The 22,070-nt window shown below is 37.3% G+C and overlaps 1 protein-coding gene and 1 long non-coding RNA gene across 3 annotated transcripts in view; both read left to right on the top strand.

Annotated features, from left to right (window-relative positions):
- The window catches only part of cbl (Cbl proto-oncogene, E3 ubiquitin protein ligase), a 197,167-nt gene that overhangs the window by 92,471 nt on the left and 82,626 nt on the right, over positions 1 to 22,070 (top strand). The gene's annotated exons all lie outside the window — the stretch shown is intronic.
- Positions 6,867 to 8,361, top strand: LOC138741107 (uncharacterized). The gene is made up of 2 exons (XR_011343333.1): positions 6,867 to 7,003; positions 8,244 to 8,361. It is a non-coding gene; the product is annotated as an uncharacterized lncRNA (long non-coding RNA).

Raw genomic sequence — 22,070 nt, 5'->3', positions numbered from 1 at the left:
AGGGGGAGGACGTGGACCTGTCCTCGGGCCTGCGCAAAGGAGCTTTTAGGTGGAGTGCAGTGCGCGCAGTACTGGCCCCACCCTTTACACCCATGGTTCGTGTGCCGTGGCCGAGCAAGCTGGGACGTGGCAGCGAGGTCCTTGGGTCGTAGGTTTTATATCGGAGTGGCCTTCTATGCAGGTTTCTTACCCGGGCTGGAGGGGCCTGCCTCCCCTCCTAGGTCGGTCCATACTGCCCGGAACTCCCCAAATACCTCTATATACTCTCACATAACCTTTGAGAGAAATATGTAAATGGATGGATGGGGGTGGATTAGGCTAAACACCTAATGACCGAAAGTAACTCCCTTCTCCCCCAGAATATTTTGCCTTCGCCAGCTATAAAAGTGTTGAAGGCTCCTGCTGCTGCTGCTATTAAAAGCAAAGGCTTAGTTGTTAGAATGTAGTACAAGAATACAGAGGTTCAGGATTGTATTTGCTGGCAATTTCTTTGCTTCCTGAACGGAAGCACATGTTCTTAACACAATTTTCCAGACCCGTTAAATGAAAGACTGCAACCATGTGAACTTGCACTGTACACTTGCTCTTTCTCAGTTGTGAAAGTGAATGTGATTTACTGTTCTTTAGACTTCAGTTCACTTTCCTGAAGTGGTTTATCTGACAGTTTTGTCCTCAATTACCCACTAGGTCTGATTTTGATTAATGAACCATGTACTCTGCACCAGGACAAATAATATAAATGTTTCTCACTGTACTGAACTAAAAGTATATAAGTAATAGTTTGAACTCTGAACGGATGTGATCAGTTAGAATCTGTACCAGAAATTGTTTATAATCAAGTTTAATAAAATTAAATAGTATTGTTTTTCACTAATCATACTCTTTAAAATTGCTGTGAGTATTGCAAACTTCATTTGTGATGTTCCCTGTATTGCATAGTTGGGTTTCTGCATGTAATGCCAAATTGTCAGTTTCAGTGCATACTACAGATAGTACTTTTCACCTGTTCTGTGGTCTGTATACTACAGATAGTACTTTTCACCTGTTCTGTGGTCTGTATACTACAGATAGTACTTTTCACCTGTTCTGTGGTCTGTATACTACAGATAGTACTTTTCACCTGTTCTGTGGTCTGTATACTACAGATAGTACTTTTCACCTGTTCTGTGGTCTGTATACTACAGATAGTACTTTTCACCTGTTCTGTGGTCTGTATACTACAGATAGTACTTTTCACCTGTTCTGTGGTCTGTATACTACAGATAGTACTTTTCACCTGTTCTGTGGTCTGTATACTACAGATAGTACTTTTCACCTGTTCTGTGGTCTGTATACTACAGATAGTACTTTTCACCTGTTCTGTGGTCTGTATACTACAGATAGTACTTTTCACCTGTTCTGTGGTCTGTATACTACAGATAGTACTTTTCACCTGTTCTGTGGTCTGTATACTACAGATAGTACTTTTCACCTGTTCTGTGGTCTGTATACTACAGATAGTACTTTTCACCTGTTCTGTGGTCTGTATACTACAGATAGTACTTTTCACCTGTTCTGTGGTCTGTATACTACAGATAGTACTTTTCACCTGTTCTGTGGTCTGTATACTACAGATAGTACTTTTCACCTGTTCTGTGGTCTGTAATTGCCAGCACTTGACCTTGCAACCAACACTAAAAGGACCAGTCTACAAAGTAATAGCACTCATCCTGCTCCAAAAAAAGTGTTATTGTTTAATGAATGGTGCTGCAGTAATGGTAGGTGAGGGGAAGGATGTTTCAAGAGGACCAGATAGATCAGCATGTGGTGGTGAAGATCAAATCACTTGGGAAGCCTGCTGTTGGTAAAAAGTGGATCCAGTGCTCCAACCAGATGCTTCTGGCAGGCAGTTGCTGAAGAGGCTTCAAAAGGAGCAATGTTACACTGCACTTGAGAGAAGATAGCAATGCAGTTAAGTTCCAGTGTTTACTTTCCCAGGAGGAAAAATAAAGCAGCGGTGAACTGCAAAATGAGATTAGGTGGAGATCAGTAACAGCAATCTTGAATAATCCTAAAGCTAAGAAGCTAAAAATGATCATAGTCAACCTCCATGGGCCAAGCAGTTCATGCACATATGTGCCTATATTTGATATTGCAGACAGGCACAGAACTCAAGGAAATAGTGGAATTGAATTAATTTATTTAGTATCACGTATACAGTGAAAAGATTTGCATGCTGTCTAGGCAAATCAACTTGTACTCAAGCTAAACACAATCTGCTATATGAACTCAGTGGGTCGCACATTATTATGGGAGTAAAAGAATTGTTGATGTTTCAGGCTGAAACTATTGATCAAAATTGAAGAGAAACAAGAGTTGAGAGGTCAGATAGGATGGGTCCATGTGGAATAGATGAACCACAGAGAGGTAGCATGGCAGATAAAGGCAGTGGATTGGAAGATGATCAGGAAGGGGTCAAGTGAAGGAAAATTTCCTCCACCCCTATCTTCCCACAGAATTGTTCCACTCACTCCCCACACCTACTGAGTTCCATCTGGTTCCTCTTTATTCCACTAGTAGGGGTTTACAAATTGGATTGTAACATGAGTTTAACAGGTTATCCACCTGTGTACAGGCCAATTGGTGGGTAGAATTTTAAAAAAATCTGCACAGGGAAGCAAACCACCTCAGAGGTGGTCACACTCAATACCTGTGTACACGCATCGTGTAGCTACTGCGGTCAATTTGTAAGTGAATGATGGCTGCCTGGGTAGAATATGAAGTCAGTGCTTGTGTGCAATGTCCATGTCCATCAGCCTTACCCATAATCCCCCACATCGCTGGAACACCAGAGCAGTTCCAGCAGTGTGGGGGATTATGGGTAAGAAGAACAGCTATTGCACCTGCCCCAACTCTGTTCCCAGCCAACCCCCTCTGCTCCCTGCCGGCCCTGACAGTGTTCTTTTCCGGTCCTGACAGCATTCTCCCCTGCCCCCAATAGCGTTCTGACTCCACGCTCGCCCTGCCCTGATTCTGTGCCCACCCTGGCCATTTACCTTTTGGAGGCCAACACAGGGAACAGGGGATTCCCTGCGAGGCCTTGGTGATGCAGTGAGTGCATGACACGTCTCTCACCGTGTCACCGAAGGGGCTCTTCGACTGGCAATTTAGGTCCAGTGTGTAAGGGGCAAGCATGGGCCTGCTACATGGGTAGGATACACAGGTCCCGAGCATCCCAGTTTGTAAACTGTAATTGTCAACTTCATTTCTATCAGGTTCTAGCACTGGCAGCCTGTCTTCTAATCACCTACTCCACCTTGAATGACTCATTTGGCAAAAAAAAATTGAGTGTAGGCCACATAAAATAACAAAGTTTCAGGGAAAAGGATTTCATAAATCAAATTACTGCATACTGTACATAAGTAAAATTGTCATTTTTCAGATTAAAGAGATTGAAAATAATGCTAGAAACCATCTAGATATTGCTTGATTATTGATATCATTTGATGTCACGGTGTGAAAAATGGCCAAAGGTTCAACAAAAATCCTGCTAAATTCATGGCAGTCAAATGTCTCCAAAAACCAAAATATCCAGAAATTACAGCAATATTGCTCTTTTTATGGGTTAAGATAGTTTTTATTTCTATGTTGTCTGTTTCTTAAAGATGCGCAAGGAAGCTTTTTGGCACATGTTTAATTGTTGGCCCACTTAAACTTCCATTTATAAAATTCCTTTAAAGTAGCAAAATGTCAAAAGGAGTGAAATTTGAACAATCATGTTAGAAAATATTACAAATAGATAACATAAAGCTTGGCAAAAGAGGTGGGGTTTTAATGTTGCCTTCAATGTGGCAAGAGAACTTGAAGTGATCTGCATATTTGACAAAAGGCACTTTTAAGCTGCAGCACCTGGGTAGCCTTCCTGGGACCCAGGTGCAATATGTGGGGAAAAGTTGCGTCCAGCTACCTGGCGACTTAAAGGGGATTCCACCCTGCGTTGATGCGGTAAGTGACGCTCCATGCAAACTAGTCTCCCCTTTCCCCCCACCAGCTGTCAGTCTCCCTCCCACCGTCAATCGCATACTTCCTGGCTCCCCCGGCAGCTGACCCCACTCCCCCCCCCCCCCCCCCCACGTCAACACGTAAGCACTGAAGCCACAGGAGTAACTAGGTCAGACATTTTGCTGTTCAAGTAGCCAGTTGATGTGTCCTGGGTAAGTTTAACTGGGTTTCCTGATTACCTTTGAAGTTGGGCAGGGGCCTGGTTGTCATTGGACGCTGACCAGGTTGGACCCTTTCAAGCTGCCTTGTGAGTGGGGTGTCAACCAGTAACAACATTTTCTAAGGTAGTTTGGAAGCGCCTTAAAGACACAGCTGCTTAATAGTGCTAATAATTTGAAATTGGACACACTCAATTGAAGTGCAGATATCTTGGAGAGTAAAAAAAAGCTGGAGGTGATTGATGATGAGACTCGTAAAGGATTTGCAAATAAGTGAATATTTTCAAATTGAAGTATTTTTGGCAGGGAGCCAATAGCCATTTGCAGGTCTTGTGGGACTGAAGATTACTTCTGTTCCAATTCTGTGAATTTTGATGTGGTTAAAGAATCCTAAGTAGGGTTTGTAAACTCTGCCACAGATGCTTGACAATGAAAATATGTGCAGCTTGGTTTTAATAGACACTCTTTCTGCAGTTCCTCATGACTTTGTTGCTTTCCTGGATACTGCTGTTTTATTTTAAATGGCCATAGATTTCTGTGATATGGGGGATGTTAGATTTTTTCATGATTTTGAGACATCTTTTAAGTTTTTTTCCAGTAGAATCTCTTTTCTTGACAGAGTTTATAATTGAATATGAGTCGAGTATCAAGCATGTCTATTGTTTCCCATTGAGTGTGACCAGCCCCATGATGCTCTGAATGTTGGCCAAGGGTCATCTCTCTCCCAGATTATAATTCCTCTGGGTTGACAGAGTTGAAGGCTCTTGAAAAGTAGAGAAAGATGAATGATGCTCTCTATAATTTTTCTTGGTTTTGCAGTGCAGGGTTCATATCTACAGCATCTCTTGATGTGTAATATCTGTTAAAACTCGGATAATTCTTTAACTATTGAACAGAGATGGTTGAGTATGATCTTTGCAGTATTCCCTTTAGTAGATGGGAAGATGGTTCTGTAATTATTGCAAAATCAAATGTGTCTCCTTTATTGAAGATGGTCATGGTTACAATATTTCAGATCTCTTTCTGTGCTCTCTTCTCAGATAAAATCATGAATTTATGTTCGAAGTAGTAATATGTTTTACTACCTTAGTGGAGTTTTCAGATTTCCCTTCCTGGATGTTCTCTTCAATTTGAGTAGTCTAGGGTGGAATGCTGTTGAGCAGTGAAGAGCAGTTTTGATTGAGGAAGTTGTTGAAGTGCACCTTCCAGTGGGCTTCTGTGTGTGTTTGTGTTTTTTAAAAAAAAGTACAGATTTATAATTTACTAGAATTTGTTTTGCACCCATCTGATGATAATGCAGTGTTCTTGATGTTTATAGCTGTAACTAAGTGAGATAATTCAGATACAGTCCCCCCCCCCCCCCCCGAGGTGTTATGTGATGTGTTGATTAGAAAAGTATCACAATGTTAATCTTAAAATATGTGAAATGCTGCATGGATTAAGAATATATATTTTTCTGGCAGCCAAAATATCAAATATAATTTTTTTATTTGTTTTTTATTTCATTTTCAAAGTTGCATAATTTTATTTAAATTGCTTTTTTCACAGTGAGAATAATTAGCATGGAGTTTCTAATTAAAATATATATTATATTTGATGTGCCTACTCGAAACTTCAATTTCAGAATTGCATGCTTATAACGTTGGAGACAAATGATCAGTAAAAGAGATTTTGTTTTCTCCCCAGCCCCCAAATACTGCGATATTTTCAAGTTATGTCATGGTACCAGTCTGAGAGTATCTGTCGTCCCATTCTAGTTGCAAGCAACTCTAGAGGTTGATATTCCAATACATGTTATTTAATCAAATACTTGTCTACAGGTAACATTCAAAGCTGAGGACATCAATAAGATTAAAGTGCTTACCCAGTGGTGCAAGGATAGAGGTGGGAATCTTTTGGAAATATTGCAATGTTGTCAAAGAATGCTGCAACCAAGATAATCTAGGTCAATTGGCCTTTCTGGTGAAGTACAGGGGTTTGAAGCCTTAGTATTTCAGGACATTAAAATACTTGATTGAATTATCCTATCACAATTAATGAAGCAAAATTTAGTTGGATATTTAAGAAAACAAAAATGATTGAACTGGTTAATAAACAGATTTACCATGGTTTTTTTTAAAAAAAAAACTTCAAGAACTGAGTAGATCAAGCAGCATCTGTGGAGAAAAAGGGAAGGCAGAGATTTTAGGTCAAATCCTTCAACAACATTGAAAAGTTTGAGGGGTCTAATTTAGATACAATTTAAATTTACTTTCAATTTTCATTTAGTAACAATGGAGAGCACAGAATAAGTTTATTAGGACATTTTAATTTTACACACTCATTATGAATGTTTTTCCATTAAATTTACACTTTTCAGCATTTATGTTACTGAATAATTTTAGTGGAAAGGGTTACTGAAAAGACATCAGATTTAATTATTAAGACTCCCTAGACTGAACACTGTTTAAATGCATCCCTTAAAAGACAACATTGTATGTGGGAATTCAAATCCAGTTGTAGATGGAAGCTGCATAATTTGGAGGGAAAAAATGATACTGTCATATTTATAGAAAATATTGCCTAAAACAGTAAGTGACAGCTACATAATTATGATTGTTTTCATCATCTCAGCTTACAACTTACAAGCACAAGGACAACATTAAAACCCCACCTCTTTTGCCAAGCTTTATGTTATCAACTGTATCACCAATTTACAAACACAAGGGCAGCTGGGATGATCTGAACATTTTGAGCATCATTGCTAGGATTAAGTTGGGATGATGTACACAAGACTGGGATAGAATTAGAGTATGGTAATAATGGTGTGTGGTTTGTGTTTATATTACTGAGCAAGTCTTTCTTCTTTCTTCTTCTTCTTCTTTGGCTTGGCTTCGCGGATGAAGATTTATGGAGGGGTAATGTCCTCGTCAGCTGCAGGCTCGTTTGTGGCTGACAAGTCCGATGGGGAAGTAATCCTAAAATCTTGTCCTTTGTCCAGAGAAATTCTGACTGGTTGACCAAGATCCTTGAGGGAAGAGCTCCTTGTTTGGCACAAATGCCATTCTAATTCCATAAAATTGTAGGTAATTTGAAATTGTGTTACCTGGCAAGTCAACATGAGATGGAAATTACAAATTGACATTGTTAGCTTGATTAATTGGAAAAAAAAATATCCAGATGGAGTTCTGGTTTATCAAATAAAAATTGTGAAGGAGAGGGAATGTGTAAATATTACAGGGAGAAACTGTTTCCTGTCAACATCAGTTGCTTTTGTTTCATATAATTAAAAAAAACTTTATTGTGATTGGTTTAATGTTGTCTTTTGGCTTCAGATTCCTGGTTAACAATTTCCCTGAAATAAAAAAAACCTGTGTTTCACATGTTGTGCATTGTAACATTAAGATGTGATAAACTTAAGAGCCTGTAGATGGAATTTCCTCTTCAGATTTTGCATTGAACATGTTTTTAATCATAAAACAGCTGCAAACATCACTTTTTTGTACCATTCTAATGCTTCTGAAGAACTCGAGGGATTTGAGCATGCATCTGCCACTTTAACTCAAGTGGTGCTCCTCACTTGTTATGGAACTGGGCGGATTTCCCTAATTTGCTTTCTGCATTTTTAGTATTTGAATGTGATTATGTTATACTTGACAAGTACTTTTTCCTCTATTTTGAGATGGATTGACCAATTTATTATTCTGAACATTGCCAGATTTGTGTGACTAGCTCCATTTAGCATGATAGAGGAGGGAATGAATAGAGAAAACAGATTGTTTGGATTTTAAAAAATACATTGAGCTTTCCATTCAGTAATATTGCTCTCAGCAATCAATGGGCTGTTACTTAAAACCCAAATAGCATAATTGACTTCTGTTGCCAATCTTCACTTAAGCTACAAAAATAGAGCTCAACTTAATAATAGAATATTTGTTGATCTTTGATGAAATTTTAATGCTGCTTTTCTGATGCAAAGAGGTTTTATTGCTGTAAATTGTAGGGTTAAGAATTGGAATGTTTGATTGAAAATATTCTATTTTCTCCATTTTATTTCTGTACAAGGGCAAAACTGAGCCTCTAATTGCATTGAAAAATGGGAATTCCTGAAGTTGAATTAAATGATTCAATCGTTTTCATGCCAGAACCCCATCTGTATAAATAAAATTCAGGTTCAAAATAGTATTCTGTTCTGGAGTGTTTTATACATCCTGTTCTAAGATTAATATGGTATCCCATGAGTTTTGCATGTTTATTTGGTGAAATTCCCAATGTTAATTGGTGTACCCTTTTGAAGAAAAAAAATATCACTAAAGGGAGTTCAACTAAAAAGTCTGCTTTGGCACGAGGCCCCAAATACTTTTGGCTGTGTTTAAACAAATGAAAACGGAGTTGAACCTGATTCATTTCTCATCTGAATCTCGTGCTATAGTTTGTGCCATTGAAAAATAGGTAGTACAAAAACAAAATGTTGTGCTGCACTATCATTAGTTTTTCCCTAAAAATTAAACTTTATTCACAATAAAACCATGTACAAAGGAAAACTTGGTCTTTTTGCATCCTAAATGTCATATTCACATACATTCCATTGGCATATTGTTACATTAATTCTCTGATTTGCTGTGTAGCATTGTTGCCATTACTGCAGTCCTTTGTAGTTTCTCCCCCTCTGTTTGGGGAGCTTCCTCTCTGATCTCAGACCTTCAATGTCACGTAGCGGAAGGATGCTAGACTATGGTCCTTCCCCTCAAACTTCTTGTATTGGTTGCGGCAAGTCATGGTGCATCCCTAAGCACGTACTCCTGCAGCCTGGAATATGCCAGTCAGCAGCATTCCCTGCTGACATTACAGTGGGGTAGAAGACCCACAAGTTTCAGGCAGACCAAAGGGCATCTTTTCGCAGGCGGCAAGCTGCTGAAGACTTGTTGGCAAGGAACCCATACAGGTTGTGGCCTGCTGGCATTTTGTGGCTGAGGAGCTCAGACGAGCTGCTAGTCACTTGTGGATGACGAACCCACACAGGTTATGGGCTGCTGGCGATCTCTGGGTGAGGAACCCTCACAGGCTGCTGGCAGCTAGGTCAAATACTCAACACGCCTGGCTGTGGGCTGCTGGAGATTGTCTTGTAAGAAGCAGGTTTCAAGAGAATGCTGATAGCAAGGAGGGCTCTGGAAGGCCCCTGGGGACTGAAGGCTTCTTATTGTGTTGGAGGTTTGGATCTGGGCTTGGATTGCCAATGGTTTGAACTGAACCACATTTTTGTATGGCTGCGAGAATGCTGGAGGTGAATCCATGAACACTTGGTGACTCTTGGGTGACTTTTTCTCTTTATCTGACTTCCAAGAGGCACTGGGCAATGCTAATGGAGAATCTTTGCCTTTCAGCAGACTTAAGGCTATTATATGTAATATTACATTTCAGGCATAATTTCTACTTATTGGTCATGCAAAAATACTGTACTCAACAAAAGAAAGAAAAGTACAAAAGAAAGAGATGTTGAGGCTATCACGAGTATCAAGTTCCTCGGTGTGCACCTGGCGGAGATCTCACCTGGCCCCTTAACACCAACTCCATAGCCAAGAAAGCCCATCAGTGCATCTACTTCCTGCAAAGGCTGAGGAAAGTTCATCTCCCACCTTCCATCTTCATGACAATCGACAGAGAATGTATTGAGAGCATCCTGTGCAACTGTATCACTGCCTGGTTTGGAAGCTGTACCACCTCGGTCTGCAAGACCCTGCAGAGGATAGCGAAGGTGGCAGAAAAGACCATTGGGGAACCTCTTCCTAGCATGAAAGACATTGACTACACTCAATGAAGGCAGAAAGCAGTAAACATTGTGAAAGACTCCACACATCCCGCATGTAAACTGTTCTCCTCTTGCTATCTGGCAAGAGGTACCAAAGTACTCGGGCCCTTGTGTCTAGAGTGGGGAAACAGCTTTTTTTTGCCCCAAGCCATCAGGGTGTTGAACTCCCCATACAGATGTGCATAGTGCGCTGTGGACTTGCAGTGTTTACGTCTTAATACCATAATATTTTAATGTGTTAGCTCCTTTCCTAACTTATATGTATGTAAGTATGCTCCATAGTCCTGGAGAAATGCTATCTTGTCCTACCGTTCAAGTTGCCGACTTGAAATTTAAACAGGAATGGCGTGCAAACAAACTACAAGAAAATATATATTCAATAATAATACGTAAAGTAAAAGTCCTTAAATGAGTCTCTAACCGAGTTCTCTATTATGCTGCTGCTGGGGAAGAACCGCAATAAGAGCGCAGCATTCTTCTCCACAAATTCACAGTCTGTAAAGATGTAAATATGGAATCAAAAATTTTTAAAATATTTGTGAACACCTAATTTAACATCACCTGGTTGTAAAATCCAGGAATTACAATATATGCAGATTGAAAGTTCAAAAGACATTTGGACAGGTATATGGACAAGAAGGGCTTAGAAGGATCTGGACGAAATACAGATAAATGGGACTAGCCCAGAATGTAAACTTGGTTGCCACAGATGAGTTGGGCCGAAGACCTTGTTCCTTGTTATATAGTCATATGATTCTAAGAAGAAGCAGTGTGCTATAATTTGCAAGGTAATTGGGAAAGAGCACATTGTCCATATTTTGGACTACTTGCAGATTGTCGCAGAGAAAGGTAAGTGATTTTGGAAGCATCTTGAATTATAGCTTTTTTAAAAAAATTATCTTTTAAATATGTTAAATTATTCTCCAATTGTGCTATTCTGGAAAAACATAAACCCCATCACATTGTAACAGCATGTATCTGCTCTAGATATACAAGATAGTAACTGTTCTTTTTACAGACATAAAATTAATCTTGTGGTAGTTAAACGAAGTTCTCAATTGAAACGACTTTGAAATAGTATCAATGTATTGAACTCTGCATGTAATTCTACACAAGTTACAATAATGATGAATTTAAAATATTTATAACAATGTATTTTGTGATCCTGCCATTTTAAAGTATACAACAGGGTGAGTTTATTGCTTGAAGCAGGAAACAGGAAGGGCCTGTCTTGAGTATCGTATGAATGAGAAAGGTCAAAGGTTGTTGGTAGAGGAAACTCAGTATGTGGAGTGTTCTGCGATAGAAGAGAAGTGAATCCATGTATTCAATTAGTTTGTATATGCCAAATCAGATAATAAATACTCAAATTACCATGTAAAATGCAAATTTTGGCATCTACAGCAGTCTCTTCTATTCAAAACTGAAGGATAGCTTCCTTTTTACAGACTGGATATATCTGCAATGAGAAAAGTATAAAAAAATACACCAAAGTCCAAAAAGCAATGCTATTGACTTTGAGATATCAGTTTCTCCTGCAGTACTAGACATTTTGTACTTCTGATGCAGAAACAGCAATATAGGGAAGTAATTGTGAATTGCATCTCAGGTCATGCAGAAAAAGGTTATTTCCATAAAGGAAAAGAATACTTAAGAGCATAGCTTCCAGATGCTAGCTTGCAGTTAATTGTTCAGAAATGGCCATGATATAAGGGCAGTATATACTGCAGTAGGGGAAAATGAAAATAAGAAATTTTAAAACAAGGTTTACAAATGTTAAAATATTCTCTTAGTTGGTAGATGCATCAATACAAACATAACATTTGCTTTGTGTAGGGAAGGGCGAAGGAGATCTTTTTTCAAATGCTTGATCAGGTACAAATTAGTTGAATTATTTTTTTAGTTATACTCTTGGATATTGAATGATGCACATTATGGAGATTTAGAGGGTGGTGGGACTTTTTGATAAAAATAATTCCAATAATTTGGTAATAATTGGGAACAACTGAATCTAGCAATGAGTTTAAGTTTGTAAGAGCACATGTAATAGTGAACAGAAAAGAATCTGTGATGTCTCAAATTACAGGAGTCAACACGGTTGGATTATCTATGTTTTCTTAAAGCAGCTGCTAAAACTTCTGTTGTTATAGCATATGGACAGGTTGCAGAAAATCTTTCTGATATGTATTTTGTATACTTAACACAGCAGAAGCACCTTATTTTGTAATTCTAGCAAACTGGCTTTCGAATTTCCAATAAATCCTGATGCTCTTTAGGGAAATTTTATACACCATTTCCAAACTAAGTTTGACCTACTTAATCTATTGGCAGAACTATCAATTGTGTTATGGTGTGTTAGATTTTCCACATTCAAAAACAGTTGCATGACTAGGTTTTGTTTTTACACAATTTTACATTTGAATCGCACTTCCATCATTACATTGCTAACATTACCATAGCAGATATTTCTGAATCCAAAGTGTAAGGCCTAAAGTAAAGGGTGTGTTGTTTTAGGAAGAATATTTTCACCCAATGGGTGGTTGGAACCTGGAACATACTGCCTGATAAGATGGTGGAGGCAGAAATGCTCACAACATTTACATATCTAGACAAGCATTTGATCTGAAAAGGCACAGAAGACTTACAGTGCAAGTGATGGAAAATGGAATTAGCATATCTGGGTATTTGAATGGAATAAATATGGTGGTGTGACAGCACACACATTGGCAGCGGCGAACTGGCTCCGCTTGTTACGCACAGTCAGTGGAGCAGCTGCAGCAGAGATGGCATTGCAGGTCCTTCTTCCGGCACAGATCAGAAGTATGCATATGCACTTACATCAGTGTGACATGAGTTCTGGGACGCAAGGGGCAGGCTCCAGAGGGCCTTAAAGGCTGCAGTGCGAAACTCGAAATAAACTAGTTGTGCTTAACAAGCTCACAGCCTGCTGTCTCAGTTCTTCTCACCTTGTTTCATGCACACTACTAGAGGGGATCAAAGGGATGAGCTTGACCTCTATGTGAAACCATAGAAAATGAAGAATTAATTAAGTTATTCTTTCATAGACTGCAATATTTACAAAACTAGAGTTCACAGAGATAATATGGCAAAATTCAGAATATCTATCTCTGTTGTCCTACAGTCAAAGTCTGCTTGACTCACTGTCCCCAGTGAAAGGGTGACTGAAAGGAGAAAGGGGAATACAGAAAAGTATAATGCAAAAGATGCAAAGGTTACTAGATTGTAAAGGGCAATGAGTGTCTGTACATTCTACCTGAATGCCAGTAGTATCTGGAGCAAGGTCAGTGAATATGTGGAACAAATCAGTACAAATGGGTATGATTTAGTGGCCATGACAGAAATGTGGTTGTTGGGTGGAAATTATTAAGAATTAAACATCCAAGGGTATCAGGTAATTCCAGGAAAGGTTAAGGAGATGAGATAGTGCTCTTAAATAAGGATGAGATCAGAGAGATAGTGAGGTAGTGCTGAGCGAACTCGTGGATTTTTTTGAATATTTTATTTAATGCTCCATACATGAGGTAACTACAATTATTATAATACAAATATCAAAAAAGAGAACAAATTGATTACATACATGATGGTTTTCAACACACCCATAACCCCCCCCCCACCCAAAAAGAAAGGGAAAAAAAAAATCCAAGTATAAAATAGGTATAAAAAGATAGAAAAAGTAGCAAAGAATCTTGGATTGCAGAGAGAGATGTCGTGCAGTACAACTCATCAGTTCTAACACAAACATAGAGAGGAGAATTCTGCAGGGCTAGAGGGATAAAAAGGATATCACTACAAATTTAATCCCATTGTTCGAGTATACGGGTGCCAAATTTGTAAAAACATAGAATATTTATTCCTTGGATTGCAATCAATTTTTTCCAAAGGGATACAACTTTGAATATCAGCATGTCACCTTGGCAATGTTAAAGATGTATCTGATTTCCAAGTAATTGCAATACATTTTTTCCTCAACTGCTAATGCTAATTTAACAAATTTCTATTGACAAATTGATCATTTCAATTTAGGAGTTGTACCTAATTTAAAAAAAAAACAGATCGGGATTTAACAGTTAAAAACAGCTTCTTTAACGTTGTAAAAAAATTACATAAACACCCAAAAGGGTCTCACATTTGGACAAGACCATGTTGATTGTATGAAAGATCCTACATCCTCACCACATCTAAAGCATTGATCTGATAAATCTCACTTCATTCTACTCAACTTCTGAGGTATAAGATATAATTGATGTTAAAAATTGTACTGAACTAATCTGTACCTTACATTAATAGTATTAGTCATAGAATCGCTACATAAATTTTCTCAAATTTGTTGACCTATCGTAATATTCAAATTATGTTTCCCATCTCTTCCTATATCTACTCAGTCCTAATTTAGGACTTCCCACTTGTAATAATAAATATATCAAAGAAATATTTCTTGACATTCCCACTCCTATTAAGGAGTTCTACCTCACTACAATTAGGCAAAAACTTTGCTGGCCCTAATTTATCTCTCAAATATGCCCTTAATTGAAAATAACAAAAAGAGTAGTTCGTGCTATACCATATTTGTTCCTCAGTTATTCAAACGACATTAATTTTACTCTTTCATAGCAGTCTTCTACATTAACAATCCCTTTATGATGCCATATATTTAAGAACTGAAAAGACCAAAAGAGCATTAATCAATGACATTTTAGGTGATAAAGACCATCCATCCATCAATATCTTAATTCATTTTATTCCAAACATTAAGTAAATGTTTCAATAGTAGTTTGTCTTTATCAGCAACCAACAAATTCGATTCCCAATTATAAATTCTTATTCATTTTCTCCAGTTTTGTTCAGTTCTATATTAACTCATGTTGGTTTTACATTTTCAAAGAAAGAAGCAAAGAATTTCATCTGTGCCGCTCAATAGTAATTGTTAAAATTAGAAAGCTCGAGGCCTCCCAATTTATATTTCCACTTTAATTTTTCTATAGAAACTCATGCCATTTTACCTTTCCAAAGAAATTTTAGTTCTTGATATTCTTTGGAGGTATTAATATTAGTAATGTCTGGGGGAAAAAAAGATATTGTATCCTTGGAAATACATTTATCTTTATACAATTCGCCCTTTCAACTAAAGTTATAGGTAAATTTATCCATTTAAAAAAAATCTTCCCTAATCTTTTAAAATAAAGATAAATAATTCAATTTCTATAAAGCTTTCAAATTGTTATCTGTACTTATTCCAAAATATTTGATACCTTCCTTTGGCCATTTAAACTGTGTAGCTCTGACACTGGCATAATTTATTTTATAATTTGAAACTTTCCCATATTCTTTGTAAAGATTACTCTTGTTCAGTCAAACTGATTTTATGTTCCTCTTGACCTACCTTAAATCCCTTAATTTGTAAATACTGGAACACAATCCTTGGGGGACAGTGTGTTCCGAATTTTTGATTTTTCCGGATTTTGGAAAGCCAGATTTTAGCCCGCTCGAATGGTGCTGCTATATCCACCCCCACCCTCTTCCAGTCGCGCTCCCGTCCCCCCCCTGCCCACCCGACTCGCGCTGCTGGTCTCTTGCCCGCCTGACTCACGAATTTTGAAGCTTCCTGGACTTTAGATGTCCGGATAAAGGATTGTGTACTATACGAACTAATCATCTGGACAAGCGGGTCTGTAGCTAAAACAAATAAAACTGGTGACAAGGGGCATCTTTGTCTACTTGACCTTGTTAACTTAAATGGTATAGATATAGATACCTGTCTATTTGTTACTGTTTTAGGGCTATTAGATAATGCTTTAACCCAATTTAATCGAAGTCCAAACTTTTCTAACACCTAAAACAAAGAAATCCCATTCTAATCCATCAAATGCCTTTTCTACATCTAAAGTCACTGCAACACTCAGATCACCTCTTTTTTGCGTTAAATGAATGGTGCTAAGCAATCTAACTATATTTTCAGAAGATTGTTTTTTTTTTAAACAACCCTGTCTGATCCATATTAATTAATTTAGACAACAAATTATTAATTTATTTTCCAAAATTTTTGCTACTATTTTATAATCTACATTTAATAATGAAATAGATCTATATGATGAGGGTTTCAAAGGGTCACTGCTTTTTTTTAAGAATCACTAATTATTGCCATTGAAAATTATTCTGGAAGAGTGGAAGTTTGTGAAGCTTGATCCAATACTTGCATAAATATAGGAATTAATAAATCCTTAAATTTATTATAAAATTTAAATGGAAGTCTTCTCCTGGAGATTTATTGATGTAAAGAGTTCATTTCTTCTCTTACTTTTGCCTCAGAAAACACTACATCAAGTTCAGTTTGTTCTTCTGAACTTAACCTCGGCAATATTATCTATGATAAATATTAATTTATTTTAGTTTAATCTCCTAAAGATTCTGAAGTATATAATTTTGTATAAAAATTCTTAAAAGATTAATTTATTTCTTGAGGTTTATATGTAATTACATTAGTATCCTCTTGTATTGCATTAATTATTCTCGAAGCTTGTTCTGCTTTTAATTGGCAAGCCAAAACTTTATGCGATCTCTCACCCAATTCATAATATTTTGCCATCCTAATAATAGCTTTCTCAGTATAAGTTTGTAATGTATTATAATGAAATTTTTTGTTAATCAATTGTCTGCTTTCGTCTTCAGAAACCAACTTTTGAAGATGCTTTTCTAAAACTGTCATTTATTTTTCTAATTGATCTACTTCATATAGTCATTTTTAATTTTAGATGTAAAAATTATAATTTGCCCTCACAAATATGCTTTTAAAGCATCCCATATAATAAATGTATAATTTATTGAATTCAAATTTGTATTATGACATATTCTAATATGATTTCAAACAAAATCACAAAAATCTTTCCTTTTCAACAATAGAGAATTTATTTTCCACCTACATATTGACTTCTCTTTATCAGGGATTTTTATAGTTATTAACAAAGTTGAACAAATAAAATCATCGTCTTATAATCCGTTTCAAGAATCCTAGTTTGTATTTGAGCTGAAAACAGAAATAAATCAATTCTTAGTTTAAGAATTAAACTTACTAGATTAAAATAAATAAACTTTCTCTCTAGGATGAATTCTTCTACATACATCAATCAAATTCTAATCTCTCATCAGACCCTTAGCAGCCTTTGTTCTTGTTGTTACTCAAGTAGACCTATCTTAACAAGGATTTAAACAAAAATTAAAATATCATCCTATTAAAATATTTTCATGTGTCTCTGCTAAATTTAAATAAGTATCTTGAATAAATTTCATATCATCAATATTTGGAGCATACATATTCAAAAGTGTCCACATTTCTGAAAATATTTTACAATATATCATTACATAGCTAACTTCAGGGTCTGTAATAATATTTTGAGCCTTTAATAGGAAGATTTTTTTAAAATCAAAATTGCTTTAGAATTAAAGGAAGACATTACATACATTACATATCCTACCCAATCTCTTTTTAATTTCAAATGTTCTTTTACTGGTAAATGTGTTTTTGTAAAAAAGCTATATCTACTTCCAATTTTTAAATATATGTCAGCTCTCTTTATTGTTCCATTTGAACCATTAACATTAAAATTTATAAACTTAATTACTTTACTCATCAGACCAAATATTAATTAATCCCTCTCCCTCACTCCGTCCAGCAGACCTCCTCAAAATCCAACAAGTCTCAAGGCTCTGAGTTCTCTTAATTTCAATCTTTTTCTCAAAATTATCTTCTCCAAATATTTCAGGAATCCAATCTTGAAAAAAAAACTAGTCATATCTGGGCCTTTTTTTCCCTTCTGACAGACCCACTATTTTAATAGTATTTCTTCTGCTAAAATTCTCCAAAAATATTGACTATATCAGAGTTTTTCATTTACAGTAATTACACCAGTAGTTATATCTTCTACATTAGTCACCCTGTCTTCAACATATTGTACACCATCTTTCACTTAGTAATTATTTCTTCCATTTTTTCTAATTTCTTCTTCATTTTATTTACTACATCCAATATCTTAAGTTTCTTCTTTCTTCTCCTTAATTTCAGCATTAATCTCAGTTTTAACTTCCTTTAATCCTTCTTTCAGTTTGCTTTTCACTACTTTAAATAGTTCCGTTAGCATTGTGGATAAGTCCTTTTTAAAGATCCAAATGCAATTTCCTCCATTACCACCTCTTCTTGTATCTTTTTTTCCTCATCTTCCATAGAACGTTACAGCACAGAAAAACAGGCCAGTCAACCCTTCTGGTCTGTGCTGACCAATAAAACTAGCTAGTCCCACTGATCTACTTTCATTCCATAACCCTCCAGACCACTCCTATCCATATATTTATCCAATTTATTTTTAAAACTCAAGATTGAATCTGCATTCACTACATCAGATGGCAGCTCATTCTACACTCTTGCCACTCTCTGGGTGAAAAACTTTCCTCTAATGTTCCCATATCTCTTCCCTTTCAGCTTAAAGCTATGACCTCTCGTATTTATCTCCCCAATCCAAGTGGAAACATCCTACTCAAAACTATACCCCTCATAATCTTATAAACCTCTTATCGTCTCCCCTCATTCTTCTTTGTTCCTCATCTTCAGCTGAAGAACCTCCTCTTGAGCCCGATTCTTCCTCCTTCTGTGCAGAAGTTATGGTCCCTGACTTTTCTCCAAGCGACTGCTACACTCTCAATAATGCTTTAGGTTTTTCACACCATGCATGTGCGGTTCACTTGTGGGTTCTCCACCAATGCCATCTTTCTGTACTAGTGGTGGGAAGGCGCCGACAGGAATCCCTCCAGCAGCTTACCAAGTCGGGAGGCAGAACGAAATCCAGCGCCCTGCTTTGTCATCATGGTAGGCCCAAGTTCTTTTCTCTTCTTGTCTTTCCATCGAGTTCCTGATATCGTCACTCTAACTTTTTCTTTTATTTGGAAGTATCATAGGTGAAGAGTGAGTAAATTTAAATACACTAAAAATATTTTAAACTTTAAACAGTACTTATTTAAAACTTTTTAGCTAATTTCCCAAGGGAGACAGAAGCCATTGTGTTGATCCTACGGCATATCACATGACTCTCTCCCCACCCCCCCAAACTAGTGAATCTAAATATCTCAATGTAGACAAGTCCCCCGGTCCTGTTGGAATGCATCGCAGGGTGTTCAAGGAAATGGTGCAAGTTATCTAAATCTGTCTGTGGTCATTGACAAATATTTTCTGGAAGACAGCAAATGTCATACGTGTTTGAAATGGATGTAAGCAAATGACAGGTAACTACAGGCCAGTTAGCTTAACATCTGTGCATAGGAAATGTTTGAAGCTATCGTTAAGGAAGAAGTACAGGACACCTGGATAGAAAGTGTTTCTCAGGCAAAGTCAGCATGGTTTCAGAAAGTGCATGTCTTTAATCTGGCAATTTTGGGACCTGGCCATTGCTGGACCAGAGAAAATGCTGGAAAACAGAAATTGACCCCGAAGGGAACACTTATTAGCATTTATTCTCACCTCTTGGTTTCTTGGATGACGTCCTGAAGGGTTAAATACCGCTGAATAAAAGAAATGAACAGGACTGTATCACTTGGATACAATGTAAACAGATTATGACCCATTAGCTGCTAACAACACTGCCATGGTGGGAGATCCACAAACTAATGATGGCAGATTCAAAACGTGCTGGACCACAGAGTGCTGGATTAGAGTATTTGAAAAATTTACTTGAGTTCTTTGAGGATATAAAGAGCAAAGCAGATAGAGGGGAACAGGTGAATGGTATACTTGGCTTTCCAGAAGGCATTTAATAAGGTGCCACATGTAATATTTATTCATAACATAAAGATATATGGAGTTGGGTGTATTAGCATGGATAGAAGATTAATTAACCAATTGAAGACAGTGGGTTGGGATAAATGGGCATTGTTATGGTTAGCAGTCGGTGGTGAATAGTGTGCACCAGGGGTTGAAGCTAGACTCACTAATGTTAACGATATACCTTAATGATTTGAAAGAGGGCTGAATGTACTGTATCTAAGTTTACTGGTGACACTACATTGAGTTGAAAAACGAATTATGTACAGGATTCAGAGAATCTGCACAGAGGTATGGAGCGGTTAATGTGAGTAACCAACAATCTGGAGGATGGAATAGTGTTCGCAAAGTCATCCTCTGGAAGGAAAATGGGAAATCAAATTGTTATTATTTAAATGGTGAAAGATTGCAGCATGCTGCTCTGAAGAGGAACTTGGGAGTGCTTTTACATGAATCGTAAAAGGGTGGTTTGCAGGTACAACAAGTGGTCAAGAAGACAAATGGGATGTGACCTTCATTGTTAGAGAGATTGAGTTTAAGAGTAGGAAGATTCCGCTGCAACTGTACCGGATACTAGTGAGGCAGCACCTGGAGTATTGTGATCTCCTAACCAGAAAAGATGCATTGGCTTGGGAGGTGGTGCAGAGATTCATTAGATTAATTCCAGAGATGAGTGGGTTAGCCTTTGAGGAGAGATAGAGTCCTTTGAGACTATGCATGCTGACATTCAGAAGAATGTGAGAGCATCTTGTGGAAACACAAAATTATGAAATGGATAGATTAGATAGATGCAGAAAAGTAGCAATCACTGATAGGTGAAAATACAGCTAGGTGACATGGCCTCAAGATTTGCGGGAGTAGATTTAGGATAGAGAAGAGGAAAAACTGCTTTTCCAAGAGAGTAGTTAGTGCATCTGTGGAATTTTCTACCAAAGAAAGTTGTAGAAGCTGATTCCTAAAATATATTTAAGACACACATTTTTGCATAGCAGAGGAATTGAGGGTTATGGTGAAGTTGAGTCCATGGTCAGTTTGTCTATGATCTTATTGAACAGCAGAGCAGGCTCGATGGGCCAGATGATGATCTCCTATTTCTTATGTTCTTAATAACATCATGTTCACTTATACTGCCACGGTGGGACAGAATGGGTTTGCAAAATCACAGTAGTATAGTAAACCTCTTGTTTCAAGGACTGGCATTGTTGCCATTTGCTCATCCTCTGTTTTCTTTGACTAGGTGATGGTGACTTGCTGCACAAACAGGGGTAGTCATTGTGTTGTTAGATATGTAGATCCAGCATTTATTTGGACCTGGTGAAAAGAGAAGAACAGCATTGGATGTATAAACTGGAGTTCCATATGTGACTTGTGGTAAATTTGGACAGTGATGTGAAAGAGGCCTGGATGAGTTGAACGATGCATCTTGCAGATGCTATTCATCACAACCATTATGTATAATTGGTGGAGGAAGTCTATATATATAGGATGGGGTTAGGATTGCTAGTTGGGTGGTGTTTATTTTTTTTGTGGTGTTCGTGCTACATTTATCAATGCAAACTGATGTAATTCCATCAGATTCCAAATTTCTGACTTGTGGATGCTGGAACGGAGAGTTGGGAGGACAATTGGATAGTCTGTGCTATCATGCACAAGCACACCAACAAATGTAACGTGGCGAAGCCAGTGCGGTTGTGTTGCAGCTCCAGTGACCCAAATCTGTGTGAAGTTTGCATCCTACATCACAAAAGCATTCTAGTTGTTTAGTGAAATGGATGCAATATCTTGCCTCCAGCATAAGTGGGTGATAAAAATGTTGTGTGGGGATGATGAGGGTAAGTATTATACATTAATGGGCATAAGAGAGTAAATGGTTACAGGGATGTGGGGGAATGGAATTGCATGGCATAGACAATGCTTTCTGCTATATATATGGTGACGATTCAATGTAAAGGAATATTTGTTTATTGGTTGAAGAAAAAATGTTAAATTGATAGGAAATTTCTGTGCTACTATTTGATTTAAAGATGTGAGATCATTAATAAGCCCATTCTATATAAAACTATTCAAAATGGTTACTTTAATTTAGGATTTTTCAGAGAACACTTAAAGTTGGAATGGTTTTGGTGAGTTTCTCCATTATTATTAGCGCAAACAGAGGAACTACTGACATGGTCTTTGCTCCAAGAAAAGTGCAGAGTACAAAACAAAGGACTCTACATCACCTTTGTTGACCTCACCAAAGCCTTCGACACCGTGAGCA

Source organism: Narcine bancroftii, chromosome 8 (genome assembly GCF_036971445.1).
Source record: "Narcine bancroftii isolate sNarBan1 chromosome 8, sNarBan1.hap1, whole genome shotgun sequence".
Classification (NCBI taxonomy): domain Eukaryota; kingdom Metazoa; phylum Chordata; class Chondrichthyes; order Torpediniformes; family Narcinidae; genus Narcine; species Narcine bancroftii.
This window is presented reverse-complemented; position numbering and strand designations above follow the sequence as displayed.